Source organism: Rutidosis leptorrhynchoides, chromosome 9, assembly GCF_046630445.1.
Source record: "Rutidosis leptorrhynchoides isolate AG116_Rl617_1_P2 chromosome 9, CSIRO_AGI_Rlap_v1, whole genome shotgun sequence".
Taxonomy (NCBI): Eukaryota; Viridiplantae; Streptophyta; class Magnoliopsida; order Asterales; family Asteraceae; genus Rutidosis; species Rutidosis leptorrhynchoides.
This window is the reverse complement of record NC_092341.1, coordinates 252,822,596-252,841,309: the sequence shown is the minus strand read 5'-3', so window position 1 is coordinate 252,841,309 and position 18,714 is coordinate 252,822,596. Positions and strand designations below refer to the sequence as shown.

Here is an 18,714-nt window from a genome sequence, read left to right as displayed (position 1 = left end):
ACAATTAAACACCTGGATTTTTTGTAATATTATACATACTCAAATCATATCCAAAACACCTGAAAAATAAATATATTGATTTTTTTATTCATGTAAAACGTTAATTAGGTAATTTTCTCCAATTCATACCGTTCATTCAAAATGATTATCAGATAGTAGTTTATTTTCATTCATAACCAAGTTTATTTAGAGAATTTGAATCATTCAGATTACAAGCAATTCAGTGTTAAATCATTCAATCTTATCAAACATAACCTAACATTAATTAAATAGTTTTAAAACAAATATAATTACAGAAATTGAATCTACGTCTGGAAGGAAACAAATAATTGCGTCAACCACTAAGCCATGTAGCTTCATTTGCTTATTATTTGCACATTAATTGTTTAACATGTAATTAAATTTGGGGAAAAAAGGTTAGTGGACGTTGACGTTATGCTGATAATATATTGTAATATTACACACTATTCTTAAATGAGTTTTGGACTTAAATTAACGACTTGTCTTTTTATCTATTAATCATTTTGAACATTTGTATTATTTTGTGTACACAAGATATACCTATAAATTGAAGAACAAACTACGTTCACAATACGTTATGTTGATAATATGCTTTTGCAGTTTTATTAGTTATTATTTAAACTTTTCAAATAATTAAGATTAGTGTAGGAACATGATGGCACGTGATATGAACTTGAATGTTAAACATATTATTGTTACAATATACAGTTTGGAATCTTGTTGTATTATAGTTGCGTTAGTTGGGACTTATACTTACATATAATTTGGTACTATCTTTTAATTCATAATCTTTCTTCTTTGCAGTTCTAAATTTGAATTTGCGTTTCTGAATTTGTCGGTGTGATGCTTCAGTCAAAGTTTGTATTATTTGTTTGTCAATATTGGTTTTGGTTAATTGAATAAAGATTGAAAGTATTGTTGAAATTTTAGTGATTCTCACTTTCTTTAACAATCATCTACACAACACCTATTTAGGAACACATTCAAGTACTATAGTCAATTTGTTTCTTTTTCGAATAAATGAACTAGCATAAAACAAAGTGGTCTTTTATCAAATGATAAAAAAAACCCAACAATACAAGTCACGAACCAAACATGAATAAAACAAACAATGCCTAAGAAGCACAACAACAAAAACAACCGGAAAAAACCAAATTTCCCGGACTAAGGAGAAAATAAATAACTAAAACTAACACACAAATTGCCTAACACAAAAAATAACCAGAAAGGGAAAGAGAAAATAGCAAAGCCTTTTCTAAAGAATCGATGATTAATTCCCTCTGAAAGTTAATTACGTTATGTCTATTTTATTTTTAGGTGTAATTAAGGATTGAATATATGTCCAAAAGAATATACTCTATGGTAAACTAGCATTTTTGTCTTATACGTAAAACGCAAACAGTGCGATCAACTAACAATAATATGGCTTTATTTATTTTATATAGAGTATATAGTATAAAGTATACATAATTACACTTGTTACACTTGAAAAGAATGTGACAAATAAATCAAAGAACGTATTATATGAAGAACGGCAAACAACTAAGGAAGAGCACCACAAATTCTCCTTATGACTCCTTCCTGGCCCATTAATGGCTTAATTTCCCTCATCTTGATCATTGCAGCTGCAAAATCAGAATTGAACTTGTTACGATTGTTGCTATATTCCGTAACAATGCTATCAGTTGATCCACCCCTGAAAAGCACTTGATCTGATTCAAGTAGACCCTTCTTTTGTATCAAATTCTTGAAGTAGTTGTTGTCAAACGAATTCGGTGTCACCAAATCTAGTGATGCTAGATTCGTATTCCCATCGATTGTAGGGCAACGACATCTATGAGTGCTAGCAAATCCAGCATCTATATTTGGTCCATTGCTATATATCCTGTCGCGAAATGTAAAGCATTGAGCTTGCCCTAAAGTATGAGCTCCTGCATGTCAATATCAATATATTATTAATTGTTTGGTGATTAATACTCTATTCATCGCAAGATAAGTCTCCCCTTTAAATAATATGAGTAGAAAATTAACCTTTTTACCATTAACTATACTTTTACACGAAGTCTATGTCTAAAGTAAGGGATAAAGTGAGTTTAGACTCTTAATTTTACGTAAAATACACCAAAGACATTTAATTTGAGACGGGGAGTAACATTTAGTAAATCATAATGTTTTTTTTTTTCTAAAAAACAATTACTAAGTCATAATATTTTTATAATCCAAATTATATTGTGTAATAAATAATCACCTGATAGTGCAACCATGTCCCTTGTGTTGAGTCCAACATCATTAAAGGTGGAAAAAGTGATTGCAGTGGAGCTGAGAAACCAGGAAGAACACCACTTTCGGCTAGAACAATGTTAGCTGTGGTTGAATCTCTTCTTCCTAGCTTAACTGACCAAGATGGACCACCAACCATTTCAGATGCATCACGGGCAGCCAAAGTCAGTACATCAGCACATGATACAACACCAGGACATAGTTTCTCAACCTCGGACTTTGCAGCTTCTATTACTTCGTAACCTCTAACAGAATTCTTGTTAGGAAATGTCTAATGCCCCGTCCTAATCCCTCTGGATGAATACATTACATTTGGTTACATCGCGAGGTATTTGACCTCTATTGAAATGTCCCGTTCTTATTGATTAAAAACGTTCCATATTAATTGATTTCGTTGCGAGGTTTTGACCTCTAAATGAGACGTTTTTCAAAGACTGCATTCATTTTAAAACAAACCATAACCTTTATTTCATCAATAAAGGTTTAAAAAGCTTTACGTAGATTATCAAATAATGATAATTTAAAATATCCTGTTTACACACGACCATTACATAATGGTTTACAATACAAATATGTTACAACAAAATAAGTTTCTTGAATGCAGTTTTTACACAATATCATACAAGCATGGACTCCAAATCTCGTCCTTATTTAAGTATGCGACAGCGGAAGCTCTTAATAATCACCTGAGAATAAACATGCTTAAAACATCAACAAAAATGTTGGTGAGTTATAGGTTTAACCTATATATATCAAATCATAATAATAGACCACAAGATTTCATATTTCAATACACATCCCATACATAGAGATAAAAATCATTCATATGGTGAACACCTGGTAACCGACATTAACAAGATTCATATATAAGAATATCCCCATCATTCCGGGACACCCTTCGGATATGATATAAATTTCGAAGTACTAAAGCATTCGGTACTTTGGATGGGGTTTGTTAGGCCCAATAGATCTATCTTTAGGATTCACGTCAATTAGGGTGTCTGTTCCCTAATTCTTAGATTACCAGACTTAATAAAAAGGGGCATATTCGATTTCGATAATTCAACCATAGAATGTAGTTTCACGTACTTGTGTCTATTTTGTAAATCATTTATAAAACCTGCATGTATTCTCATCCCAAAAATATTAGATTTTAAAAGTGGGACTATAACTCACTTTCACAGATTTTTACTTCGTCAGGAAGTAAGACTTGGCCACTGGTTGATTCACGAACCTATAACAATATATACATATATATCAAAGTATGTTCAAAATATATTTACAACACTTTTAATATATTTTGATGTTTTAAGTTTATTAAGTCAGCTGTCCTCGTTAGTAACCTACAACTAGTTGTCCACAGTTAGATGTACAGAAATAAATCGATAAATATTATCTTGAATCAATCCATGACCCAGTGTATACGTATCTCAGTATTGATCACAACTCAAACTATATATATTTTGGAATCAACCTCAACCCTGTATAGCTAACTCCAACATTCACATATAGAGTGTCTATGGTTGTTCCGAAATATATATAGATGTGTCGACATGATAGGTCGAAACATTGTATACGTGTCTATGGTATCTCAATATTACATAATATAGAATACAAGGTGATTAAGTTATGGTTGGAATAGATTTGTTACCAATTTTCACGTAGCTAAAATAAGAAAAATTATCCAATCTTGTTTTACCCATAACTTCTTCATTTTAAATCCGTTTTGAGTGAATCAAATTGCTATAGTTTCATATTGAACTCTATTTTATGAATCTAAACAGAAAAAGTATAGGTTTATAGTCGAAAAAATAAGTTACAAGTCATTTTTGTAAAGGTAGTCATTTCAGTCGAAAGAACGACGTCTAGATGACCATTTTAGAAAACATACTTCCACTTTGAGTTTAACCATAATTTTTGGATATAGTTTCATGTTCATAATAAAAATCATTTTCTCAGAATAACAACTTTTAAATCAAAGTTTATCATAGTTTTTAATTAACTAAACCAAAACAGCCCGCGGTGTTACTACGACGGCGTAAATTCGGTTTTACGGTGTTTTTCGTGTTTCCAGGTTTTAAATCATTAAGTTAGCATATCATATAGATATAGAACATGTGTTTAGTTGATTTTAAAAGTCAAGTTAGAAGGATTAACTTTTGTTTGCGAACAAGTTTAGAATTAACTAAACTATGTTCTAGTGATTACAAGTTTAAACCTTCGAATAAGATAGCTTTATATGTATGAATCGAATGATGTTATGAACATCATTACTACCTTAAGTTCCTTGGATAAACCTACTGGAAAAGAAAAAAATGGATCTAGCTTCAACGGATCCTTGGATGGCTCGAAGTTCTTGAAGCAGAATCATGACACGAAAACAAGTTCAAGTAAGATCATCACTTGAAATAAGATTGTTATAGTTATAGAAATTGAACCAAAGTTTGAATATGATTATTACCTTGTATTAGAATGATAACCTACTATAAGAAACAAAGATTTCTTGAGGTTGGATGATCACCTTACAAGATTGGAAGTGAGCTAGCAAACTTGAAAGTATTCTTGATTTTATGTAACTAGAACTTGTAGAATATATGAAGAACACTTAGAACTTGAAGATAGAACTTGAGAGAGATCAATTAGATGAAGAAAATTGAAGAATGAAAGTGTTTGTAGGTGTTTTTGGTCGTTGGTGTATGGATTAGATATAAAGGATATGTAATTTTGTTTTCATGTAAATAAGTCATGAATGATTACTCATATTTTTGTGATTTTATGAGATATTTCATGCTAGTTGCCAAATAATGGTTCCCACATGTGTTAGGTGACTCACATGGGCTGCTAAGAGCTGATCATTGGAGTGTATATACCAATAGTACATACATCTAAAAGCTGTGTATTGTACGAGTACGAATACGGGTGCATACGAGTAGAATTGTTGATGAAACTGAACGAGGATGTAATTATAAGCATTTTTGTTAAGTATAAGTATTTTGATAAGTGTATTGAAGTCTTTCAAAAGTGTATAAATACATATTAAAACACTACATGTATATACATTTTAACTGAGTTGTTAAGTCATCGTTAGTCGTTACATGTAAGTGTTGTTTTGAAACCTTTAGGTTAACGATCTTGTTAAATGTTGTTAACCCAATGTTTATAATATCAAATGAGATTTTAAATTATTATATTATCATGATATTATCATGTATGAATATCTCTTAATATGATATATATACATTAAATGTCTTTACAACGATAATCGTTACATATATGTCTCGTTTAAAAATCATTAAGTTAGTAGTCTTGTTTTTACATATGTAATTCATTGTTAATATACTTAATGATATGTTTACTTATCATAGTATCATGTTAACTATATATATATATATATCCATATATATGTCATCATATAGTTTTTACAAGTTTTAACGTTCGTGAATCACCGGTCAACTTGGGTGGTCAATTGTCTATATGAAACATATTTCAATTAATCAAGTCTTAACAAGTTTGATTGCTTAACATGTTGGAAACATTTAATCATGTAAATATCAATCTCAATTAATATATATAAACATGAAAAAGTTCGGGTCACTACAGTACCTACCCGTTAAATAAATTTCGTCCCGAAATTTTAAGCTGTTGAAGGTGTTGACGAATCTTCTGGAAATAGATGCGGGTATTTCTTCTTTATCTGATCTTCATGCTCCCAGGTGAACTCGGGTCCTCTATGAGCATTCCATCGAACCTTAACAATTGGTATCTTGTTTTGCTTAAGTCTTTTAACCTCACGATCCATTATTTCGACGGGTTCTTCGATGAATTGAAGTTTTTCGTTGATTTGGATTTCATCTAACGGAATAGTGAGATCTTCTTTAGCAAAACATTTCTTCAAATTCGAGACGTGGAAAGTGTTATGTACAGCCGCGAGTTGTTGAGGTAACTCAAGTCGGTAAGCTACTGGTCTGACACGATCAATAATCTTGAATGGTCCAATATACCTTGGATTTAATTTCCCTCGTTTACCAAATCGAACAACGCCTTTCCAAGGTGCAACTTTAAGCATGACCATCTCTCCAATTTCAAATTCTATATCTTTTCTTTTAATGTCAGCGTAGCTCTTTTGTCGACTTTGGGCGGTTTTCAACCGTTGTTGAATTTGGATGATCTTCTCGGTAGTTTCTTGTATAATCTCCGGACCCGTAATCTGTCTATCCCCCACTTCACTCCAACAAATCGGAGACCTGCACTTTCTACCATAAAGTGCTTCAAACGGCGCCATCTCAATGCTTGAATGGTAGCTGTTGTTGTAGGAAATTTCTGCTAACGGTAGATGTCGATCCCAACTGTTTCCGAAATCAATAACACATGCTCGTAGCATGTCTTCAAGCGTTTGTATCGTCCTTTCGCTCTGCCCATCAGTTTGTGGATGATAGGCAGTACTCATGTCTAGACGAGTTCCTAATGCTTGCTGTAATGTCTGCCAGAATCTTGAAATAAATCTGCCATCCCTATCAGAGATAATAGAGATTGGTATTCCATGTCTGGAGACGACTGTGTCATCTTCTCTTATTGGCAGGAAGTGTGCTGATTTGGTGAGACGATCAACTATTACCCAAATAGTATCAAAACCACTTGCAGTCCTTGGCAATTTAGTGATGAAATCCATGGTAATGTTTTCCCATTTCCATTCTGGGATTTCGGGTTGTTGAAGTAGACCTGATGGTTTCTGATGCTCAGCTTTGACCTTAGAACATGTCAAACATTCTCCTACGTATTTAGCAACATCGGCTTTCATACCCGGCCACCAAAAATGTTTCTTGAGATCCTTGTACATCTTCCCCGTTCCAGGATGTATTGAGTATCTGGTTTTATGAGCTTCTCTAAGTACCATTTCTCTCATATCTCCAAATTTTGGTACCCAAATCCTTTCAGCCCTATACCGGGTTCCGTCTTCCCGAATATTAAGATGCTTCTCCGATCCTTTGGGTATTTCATCCTTTAAATTTCCCTATTTTAAAACTCCTTGTTGCGCCTCCTTTATTTGAGTAGTAAGGTTATTATGAATCATTATATTCATAGATTTTACTCGAATGGGTTCTCTGTCCTTCCTGCTCAAGGCATCGGCTACCACATTTGCCTTCCCCGGGTGGTAACGAATCTCAAAGTCGTAATCATAAAATAATTCATTCCACCTACGCTGCCTCATATTCAGTTGTTTCTGATTAAATATGTGTTGAAGACTTTTGTGGTCGGTATATATAATACTTTTAACCCCATATAAGTAGTGCCTCCTAGTCTTTAATGCAAAAACAACCGCGCCTAATTCCAAATCATGCGTCATATAATTTTGTCCGTGAATCTTCAATTGTCTAGACGCATAAGCAATCACCTTTGTTTGTTGCATTAATACACAACCGAGACCTTGCTTTGATGCGTCATAATAAATCACAAAATCATCATTCCCTTCAGGCAATGACAATATAGGTGCCGTAGTTAGCTTTTTCTTCAATAACTGAAACGCTTTCTCTTGTTCATCATTCCATTCAAATTTCTTCCCTTTATGCGTTAATGCAGTCAAGGGTTTTGCTATTCTGGAAAAGTCTTGGATGAACCTTCTGTAGTAACCAGCTAGTCCTAAAAACTGGCGTATGTGTTTCGGAGTTTTCGGGGTTTCCCACTTTTCAACAGTTTCTATCTTTGCCGGATCCACCTTAATACCTTCTTTGTTCACTATGTGACCGAGGAATTGAACTTCTTCCAACCAAAATGCACACTTTGAAAACTTAGCGTACAATTCTTCCTTCCTCAATACTTCTAACACCTTTCTTAAATGTTCATCTTGTTCTTGGTCATTCTTTGAGTAAATAAGTATGTCATCAATGAAAACAATGACAAACTTGTCAAGGGATGGTCCACACACTCGGTTCATAAGGTCCATGAACACAGCTGGTGCATTAGTTAAACCAAATGGCATGACCATAAACTCGTAATGACCGTAACGTGTTCTGAAAGCAGTCTTTGGAATATCATCTTCTTTCACCCGCATTTGATGATACCCGGAACGTAAGTCAATCTTTGAATAAACAGACGAGCCTTGTAGTTGATCAAATAAGTTGTCGATTCTCGGTAGTGGGTAGCGGTTCTTGATGGTAAGTTTGTTCAACTCTCGGTAGTCGATACACAACCTGAATGTACCATCTTTCTTCTTGACAAACAAAACAGGAGCTCCCCACGGTGATGTGCTTGGTCGAATGAAACCACGCTCTAAAAGTTTTTGTAATTGGCTTTGCAGTTCTTTCATCTCGCTGGGTGCGAGTCTGTAAGGAGCACGAGCTATTGGTGCAGCTCCTGGTACAAGATCTATTTGAAATTCAACGGATCGATGTGGGGGTAATCCCGGTAATTCTTTCGAAAATACATCGGGAAATTCTTTTGCGACGGGAACATCATTGATGCTCTTTTCTTCAGTTTGTACTTTCTTGACGTGTGCTAGAATAGCATAGCAACCTTTTCTTATTAGTTTTTGTGCCTTCAAATTACTAATAAGATGTAGCTTCGTGTTGCCCTTTTCTCCGTACACCATTAAGGGTTTTCCTTTTTCTCGTATAATGCGAATTGCATTTTTGTAACAAACGATCTCTGCTTTCACTTCTTTCAACCAGTCCATACCGATTATCACATCAAAACTCCCTAACTTTACTGGTATCAAGTCAATCTTAAATGTTTCGCTAACCAGTTTAATTTCTCGATTCCGACATATATTATCTGCTGAAATTAATTTACCATTTGCTAATTCGAGTAAAAATTTACTATCCAAAGGCGTCAATGGACAACTTAATTTAGCACAAAAATCTCTACTCATATAGCTTCTATCCGCACCCGAATCAAATAAAACGTAAGCAGATTTATTATCAATAAGAAACGTACCCGTAACAAGCTCCGGGTCTTCCTGTGCCTCTGCCGCATTAATATTGAAAACTCTTCCGCGGCCTTGTCCATTCGTGTTCTCCTGGTTCGGGCAATTTCTAATAATGTGGCCCGGTTTTCCACATTTATAACAAACTACATTGGCATAACTTGCTCCGACACTACTTGCTCCGCCATTACTCGTTCCGACACCATTTGTTCCTTTCGTTCTATTAACCCCTGGTCCGTAGACCTCACACTTCGCCGCGCTATGACCATTTCTTTTACACTTGTTGCAAAATTTGGTGCAGAACCCCGAGTGATACTTTTCACACCTTTGGCATAGCTGCTTCTGATTGTTGTTGTTATTGCGATTATTATTGTTGTTGGGATGATTGTTGTAGTTGCTGTTGTTGTTGTTGTTGTTGTTGTTGGGCCGTTTGTTGTAGTTGCGATTGATGTTGCGATTGTTGGGATAATTGTTGCGATTATTGTTGTAATTGCTGTTGTTGTTGTATTGGTGATTCTTATCACCGTTTTCCTCCCACTTTCTTTTGACTTGCTTCACATTGGCCTCTTCAGCAGTCTGTTCTTTAATTCTTTCTTCAATCTGGTTCACTAGTTTGTGAGCCATTCTACATGCCTGTTGTATGGAGGCGGGCTCGTGTGAACTTATATCTTCTTGGATTCTTTCCGGTAATCCTTTCACAAACGCGTCGATCTTCTCTTCCTCATCTTCGAATGCTCCCGGACACAATAGGCACAATTCTGTGAATCGTCTTTCGTACGTGGTAATATCAAATCCTTGGGTTCGTAACCCTCTAAGTTCTGTCTTGAGCTTATTGACCTCGATTCTGGGACGGTACTTCTCGTTCATCAAGTGCTTGAATGCTGACCACGGTAGTGCGTACGCATCGTCTTGTCCCACTTGCTCTAGATAGGTATTCCACCATGTTAACGCAGAACCTGTGAAGGTATGTGTAGCGTACTTCACTTTGTCCTCTTCAGTACACTTACTTATGGCAAACACCGATTCGACCTTCTCGGTCCACCGTTTCAATCCGATCGGTCCTTCGGTTCCATCAAATTCCAAAGGTTTGCAGGCAGTGAATTCTTTGTAGGTGCATCCTACATGATTTCCTGTACTACTAGATCCAAGGTTATTGTTGGTATGTAGCGCAGCCTGTACTGCGGCTATGTTTGAAGCTAGAAAAGTACGGAATTCCTCTTCATTCATATTCACGGTGTGTCGAGTAGTCGGTGCCATTTCCTTCAAAATAGTCAAATGGAACAAGTTAATCATACAGAATATTAAGAGTAGTTAATAGTATTTCGTAGCATAATATGAACTCATTTATAAAAGCTTTTTCTTCATATTAGCGTTTTATAAGTTTAAATTCGGGTAGTACCTACCCGTTAAGTTCATACTTAGTAGCTAATATACAATTCAACTACTACAATTCTATATGAAAAACTGATTATAATAATATTTCGCGTTCAAACTTTTACACAATATTTTACAAACTTACAATACCGCTTATTTTACATATAGCATGAAATATAGCACACAATAAATTTGATACAAGATGGTTGTGAAGATAATTCTAGCTAGTACACAAGTCGTTCAGCAAAGGCAATAAAGACACGTAATTCATACGTCCAGAAACAAGTCATGCATTCTGGTTTTACTAGGATTACTTCCCATCCTTGGTCTTGTGGAACATAACCGTTATGGCCGTTGATAAGACAGCGTGTTGTAACGTCGTCAAAGGGACGAGGGTTACGTAATGTCCAACAGTCCCGTTACAATCTAAAAACTTCATTTCTTACCCTAATTACCGACTCCGTCACTTGTGGGAACGTTTTGTTTAATAGTTGTAGCCCGATGTTCTTGTTCTCACTTTGGTGAGAAGCGAACATTACTAATCCGTAAGCATAACATGCTTCTTTATGTTGCATGTTAGCCGCTTTTTCTAAATCACGAAGTCCAATATTCGGATATATTGAGTCAAAATAATTTCTTAACCCATTGCGTAAAATAGCATTTGGGTTCCCCGCAATATATGCGTCAAAGTAAACACATCGTAACTTATGGATTTCCCAATGTGATATCCCCCATCTTTCGAACGAAAGCCTTTTATATACCAAGGCATTCTTGGAACGTTCTTCGAATTTCTTACAAACTGATCTCGCCTTAAATAGTTGTGTCGAAGAATTCTGACCGACTCTAGACAAGATTTCATCAATCATGTCTCCGGGTAGGTCTCTTAAAATATTGGGTTGTCTATCCATTTTGTGTTTTTATACTGTAAAATAGACAAGAGTTAGATTCATAAAAAAAAAATACTTATTAATACAAGCAATTTTTACATATATCATAAAGCATAAGCACACTATATTACATATATTACACCACACGAATACAACTATCTTATTCCGACTCGCTTGTTTCTTCTTCTTTGGTTTTGGTTCGTTTTGCCAAGTTTCTAGGGATATATGATGTTCCCCTAATACGAGCCGTCGTTTTCCACATTGGTTTAGAAAAACCTGGTGGTTTAGAGGTTCCCGGGTCATTGTTACAACTTAAGGACTTCGGGGGTTGACGATACATATAAAGTTCATCGGGGTTGGAATTAGATTTCTCTATTTTTATGCCCTTTCCCTTATTATTTTCTTTTGCCTTTTTAAATTCAGTTGGGGTAATTTCTATAACATCATCGGAATTCTCGTCAGAATCCGATTCATCGGAGAATTGGTAATCCTCCCAATATTTTGCTTCCTTAGCGGAAACACCATTGACCATAATTAACCTTGGTCGGTTGGTTGAGGATTTTCTTTTACTTAACCGTTTTATTATTTCCCCCACCGGTTCTATTTCTTCATCCGGTTCCGATTCTTCTTCCGGTTTCGATTCTTCTTCTGGTTCCGACTCTTCTTCCGGTTCCTCTTCGGGAACTTGTGAATCAGTCCACGAATCATTCCAATTTACATTTGAATCTTCATTATTATTAGGTGAGTCAATGGGACTTGTTCTAGAGGTAGACATCTATCACATAATATCAAACGCGTTAAGAGATTAATATATCACATAATATTCACATGTTAAAAATATATAGTTTCCAACAAAATTTGTTAAGCAATCATTTTTCAAGTAAACACGGTCGAAGTCCAGACTCACTAATGCATCCTAACAAACTCCATAAGACACACTAATGCAAAATTCTGGTTCTCTAAGACCAACGCTCTGATACCAACTGAAATGTCCCGTTCTTATTGATTAAAAACGTTCCATATTAATTGATTTCGTTGCGAGGTTTTGACCTCTAAATGAGACGTTTTTCAAAGACTGCATTCATTTTAAAACAAACCATAACCTTTATTTCATCAATAAAGGTTTAAAAAGGTTTACGTAGATTATCAAATAATGATAATTTAAAATATCCTGTTTACACACGACCATTACATAATGGTTTACAATACAAATATGTTACAACAAAATAAGTTTCTTGAATGCAGTTTTTACACAATATCATACAAGCATGGACTCCAAATCTCGTCCTTATTTAAGTATGCGACAGCGGAAGCTCTTAATAATCACCTGAGAATAAACATGCTTAAAACATCAACAAAAATGTTGGTGAGTTATAGGTTTAACCTATATATATCAAATCATAATAATAGACCACAAGATTTTATATTTCAATACATATCCCATACATAGAGATAAAAATCATTCATATGGTGAACACCTGGTAACCGACATTAACAAGATGCATATATAAGAATATCCCCATCATTCCGGGACACCCTTCGGATATGATATAAATTTCGAAGTACTAAAGCATCCGATACTTTGGATGGGGTTTGTTAGGCCCAATAGATCTATCTTTAGGATTCGCGTCAATTAGGGTGTCTGTTCCCTAATTCTTAGATTACCAGACTTAATAAAAAGGGGCATATTCGATTTCGATAATTCAACCATAGAATGTAGTTTCACGTACTTGTGTCTATTTTGTAAATCATTTATAAAACCTGCATGTATTCTCATCCCAAAAATATTAGATTTTAAAAGTGGGACTATAACTCACTTTCACAGATTTTTACTTCGTCAGGATGTAAGACTTGGCCACTGGTTAATTCACGAACCTATAACAATATATACATATATATCAAAGTATGTTCAAAATATATTTACAACACTTTTAATATATTTTGATGTTTTAAGTTTATTAAGTCAGCTGTCCTCGTTAGTAACCTGCAACTAGTTGTCCACAGTTAGATGTACAGAAATAAATCGATAAATATTATCTTGAATCAATCCACGACCCAGTGTATACGTATCTCAGTATTGATCACAACTCAAACTATATATATTTTGGAATCAACCTCAACCCTGTATAGCTAACTCCAACATTCACATATAGAGTGTCTATGGTTGTTCCGAAATATATATAGATGTGTCGACATGATAGGTCGAAACATTGTATACGTGTCTATGGTATCTCAAGATTACATAATATACAATACAAGGTGATTAAGTTATGGTTGGAATAGATTTGTTACCAATTTTCACGTAGCTAAAATGAGACAAATTATCCAATCTTGTTTTACCCATAACTTCTTCATTTTAAATCCGTTTTGAGTGAATCAAATTGCTATGGTTTCATATTGAACTCTATTTTATGAATCTAAACATAAAAAGTATAGGTTTATAGTCGGAAAAATAAGTTACAAGTCGTTTTTGTAAAGGTAGTCATTTCAGTCGAAAGAACGACGTCTAGATGACCATTTTAGAAAACATACTTCCACTTTGAGTTTAACCATAATTTTTGGATATAGTTTCATGTTCATAATAAAAATCATTTTCTCAGAATAACAACTTTTAAATCAAAGTTTATCATAGTTTTTAATTAACTAAACCAAAACAGCCCGCGGTGTTACCACGACGGCGTAAATCCGGTTTTACGGTGTTTTTCGTGTTTCCAGGTTTTAAATCATTAAGTTAGCATATCATATAGATATAGAACATGTGTTTAGTTGATTTTAAAAGTCAAGTTAGAAGGATTAACTTTTGTTTGCGAACAAGTTTAGAATTAACTAAACTATGTTCTAGTGATTACAAGTTTAAACCTTCGAATAAGATAGCTTTATATGTATGAATTGAATGATGTTATGAACATCATTACTACCTTAAGTTCCTTGGATAAACCTACTGGAAAAGAGAAAAATGGATCTAGCTTCAACGGATCCTTGGATGGCTCGAAGTTCTTGAAGCAGAATCATGACACGAAAACAAGTTCAAGTAAGATCATCACTTGAAATAAGATTGTTATAGTTATAGAAATTGAACCAAAGTTTGAATATGATTATTACCTTGTATTAGAATGATAACCTACTGTAAGAAACAAAGATTTCTTGAGGTTGGATGTGAAATGTCCCGTTCTTATTGATTAAAAACGTTCCATATTAATTGATTTCGTTGCGAGGTTTTGACCTCTATATGAGACGTTTTTCAAAGACTGCATTCATTTTTAAACAAACCATAACCTTTATTTCATCAATAAAGGTTTAAAAAGCTTTACGTAGATTATCAAATAATGATAATCTAAAATATCCTGTTTACACACGACCATTACATAATGGTTTACAATACAAATATGTTACAACAAAATAAGTTTCTTGAATGCAGTTTTTACACAATATCATACAAGCATGGACTCCAAATCTTGTCCTTATTTAAGTATACGACAGCGGAAGCTCTTAATAATCACCTGAGAATAAACATGCTTAAAACGTCAACAAAAATGTTGGTGAGTTATAGGTTTAACCTATATATATCAAATCGTAACAATAGACCACAAGATTTCATATTTCAATACACATCCCATACATAGAGATAAAAATCATTCATATGGTGAACACCTGGTAACCGACAATAACAAGATGCATATATAAGAATATCCCCATCATTCCGGGACACCCTTCGGATATGATATAAATTTCGAAGTACTAAAGCATCCGGTACTTTGGATGGGGTTTGTTAGGCCCAATAGATCTATCTTTAGGATTCGCGTCAATTAGGGTGTCTGTTCCCTAATTCTTAGATTACCAGACTTAATAAAAAGGGGCATATTCGATTTCGATAATTCAACCATAGAATGTAGTTTCACGTACTTGTGTCTATTTTGTAAATCATTTATAAAACCTGCATGTATTCTCATCCCAAAAATATTAGATTTTAAAAGTGGGACTATAACTCACTTTCACAGATTTTTACTTCGTCGGGAAGTAAGACTTGGCCACTGGTTGATTCACGAACCTATAACAATATATACATATATATCAAAGTATGTTCAAAATATATTTACAACACTTTTAATATATTTTGATGTTTTAAGTTTATTAAGTCAGCTGTCCTCGTTAGTAACCTACAACTAGTTGTCCACAGTTAGATGTACAGAAATAAATCGATAAATATTATCTTGAATCAATCCACGACCCAGTGTATACGTATCTCAGTATTGATCACAACTCAAACTATATATATTTTGGAATCAACCTCAACCCTGTATAGCTAACTCCAACATTCACATATAGAGTGTCTATGGTTGTTCCGAAATATATATAGATGTGTCGACATGATAGGTCGAAACATTGTATACGTGTCTATGGTATCTCAAGATTACATAATATATAATACAAGTTGATTAATTTATGGTTGGAATAGATTTGTTACCAATTTTCACGTAGCTAAAATGAGAAAAATTATCCAATCTTGTTTTACCCATAACTTCTTCATTTTAAATCCGTTTTGAGTGAATCAAATTGCTATGGTTTCATATTGAACTCTATTTTATGAATCTAAACAAAAAAAGTATAGGTTTCTAGTCGAAAAATAAGTTACAAGTCGTTTTTGTAAAGGTAGTCATTTCAGTCGAAAGAACGACGTCTAGATGACCATTTTAGAAAACATACTTCCACTTTGAGTTTAACCATAATTTTTGGATATAGTTTCATGTTCATAATAAAAATCATTTTCTCAGAATAACAACTTTTAAATCAAAGTTTATCATAGTTTTTAATTAACTAACCCAAAACAGCCCGCGGTGTTACTACGACGGCGTAAATCCGGTTTTACGGTGTTTTTCGTGTTTCCAGGTTTTAAATCATTAAGTTAGCATATCATATAGATATAGAACATGTGTTTAGTTGATTTTAAAAGTCAAGTTAGAAGGATTAACTTTTGTTTGCGAACAAGTTTAGAATTAACTAAACTATGTTCTAGTGATTACAAGTTTAAACCTTCGAATAAGATAGCTTTATATGTATGAATCGAATGATGTTATGAACATCATTACTACCTTAAGTTCCTTGGATGAACCTACTGGAAAAGAGAAAAATGGATCTAGCTTCAATGGATCCTTGGATGGCTCAAAGTTCTTGAAGCAAAATCATGACACGAAAACAAGTTCAAGTAAGATCATCACTTGAAATAAGATTGTTATAGTTATAGAAATTGAACCAAAGTTTGAATATGATTATTACCTTGTATTAGAATGATAACCTACTGTAAGAAACAAAGATTTCTTGAGGTTAGATGATCACCTTACAAGATTGGAAGTGAGCTAGCAAACTTGAAAGTATTCTTGATTTTATGAAACTAGAACTTTTGGAATTTATGAAGAACACTTAGAACTTGAAGATAGAACTTGAGAGAGTTCAATTAGATGAAGAAAATTGAAGAATGAAAGTGTTTGTAGGTGTTTTTGGTCGTTGGTGTATGGATTAGATATAAAGGATATGTAATTTTGTTTTCATGTAAATAAGTCATGAATGATTACTCATATTTTTGTAATCTTATGAGATATTTCATGCTAGTTGCCAAATGATGGTTCCCACATGTGTTAGGTGACTCACATGGGCTGCTAAGAGCTGATCATTGGAGTGTATATACCAATAGTACATACATCTAAAAGCTGTGTATTGTACGAGTACGAATACGGGTGCATACGAGTAGAATTGTTGATGAAACTGAACGAGAATGTAATTGTAAGCATTTTTGTTAAGTAGAAGTATTTTGATAAGTGTATTGAAGTCTTTCAAAAGTGTATAAATACATATTAAAACACTACATGTATATACATTTTAACTGAGTCGTTAAGTCATCGTTAGTCGTTACATGTAAGTGTTGTTTTGAAACCTTTAGGTTAACGATCTTGTTAAATGTTGTTAACCCAATGTTTATAATATCAAAAGAGATTTTAAATTATTATATTATCATGATATTATGATGTACGAATATCTCTTAATATGATATATATACATTAAATGTCGTTACAACGATAAACGTTACATATATGTCTCGTTTCAAAATCATTAAGTTAGTAGTCTTGTTTTTACATATGTAGTTCATTGTTAATATAATTAATGATATGTTTACTTATCATAATATCATGTTAACTATATATATAACCATATATATGTCATCATATAGTTTTTTTACAAGTTTTAACGTTCGTGAATCACCGGTCAACTTGGGTGGTCAATTGTCTATATGAAACCTATTTCAATTAATCAAGTCTTAATAAGTTTGATTGCTTAACATGTTGGAAACATTTAATCATGTAAACATCAATCTCAATTAATATATATAAACATGGAAAAGTTCGGGTCACTACAGTACCTACCCGTTAAATAAATTTCGTCCCGAAATTTTAAGCTGTTGAAGGTGTTGACGAATCTTCTGGAAATAGATGCTGGTATTTCTTCTTCATCTGATCTTCACGCTCCCAGGTGAACTCGGGTCCTCTACGAGCATTCCATCGAACCTTAACAATTGGTATCTTGTTTTGCTTAAGTCTTTTAACCTCACGATCCATTATTTCGACGGGTTCTTCGATGAATTGGAGTTTTTCGTTGATTTGGATTTCATCTAACGGAATAGTGAGATCTTCTTTAGCAAAACATTTCTTCAAATTCGAGACGTGGAAAGTGTTATGTACAGCCGCGAGTTGTTGAGGTAACTCAAGTCGGTAAGCTACTGGTCCGACACGATCAATAATCTTGAATGGTCCAATATACCTTGGATTTAATTTCCCTCGTTTACCAAATCGAACAACGCCTTTCCAAGGTGAAACTTTAAGCATGACCATCTCTCCAATTTCAAATTCTATATCTTTTCTTTTAATGTCAGCGTAGCTCTTTTGTCGACTTTGGGCGGTTTTCAACCGTTGTTGAATTTGGATGATCTTCTCGGTAGTTTCTTGTATAATCTCCGGACCCGTAATCTGTCGATCCCCCACCTCACTCCAACAAATCGGAGACCTGCACTTTCTACCATAAAGTGCTTCAAACGGCGCCATCTCAATGCTTGAATGGTAGCTGTTGTTGTAGGAAAATTCTGCTAACGGTAGATGTCGATCCCAACTGTTTCCGAAATCAATAACACATGCTCGTAGCATGTCTTCAAGCGTTTGTATCGTTCTTTCGCTCTGCCCATCAGTT

The 18,714-nt window shown here is 34.0% G+C and overlaps 1 pseudogene; it reads right to left on the bottom strand.

The window, feature by feature from the left end:
- Positions 1–1,563: 1,563 nt before the first annotated feature.
- Positions 1,564–18,714, bottom strand: part of LOC139866680 (lignin-forming anionic peroxidase-like) — an 84,352-nt pseudogene continuing 67,201 nt past the window's right edge.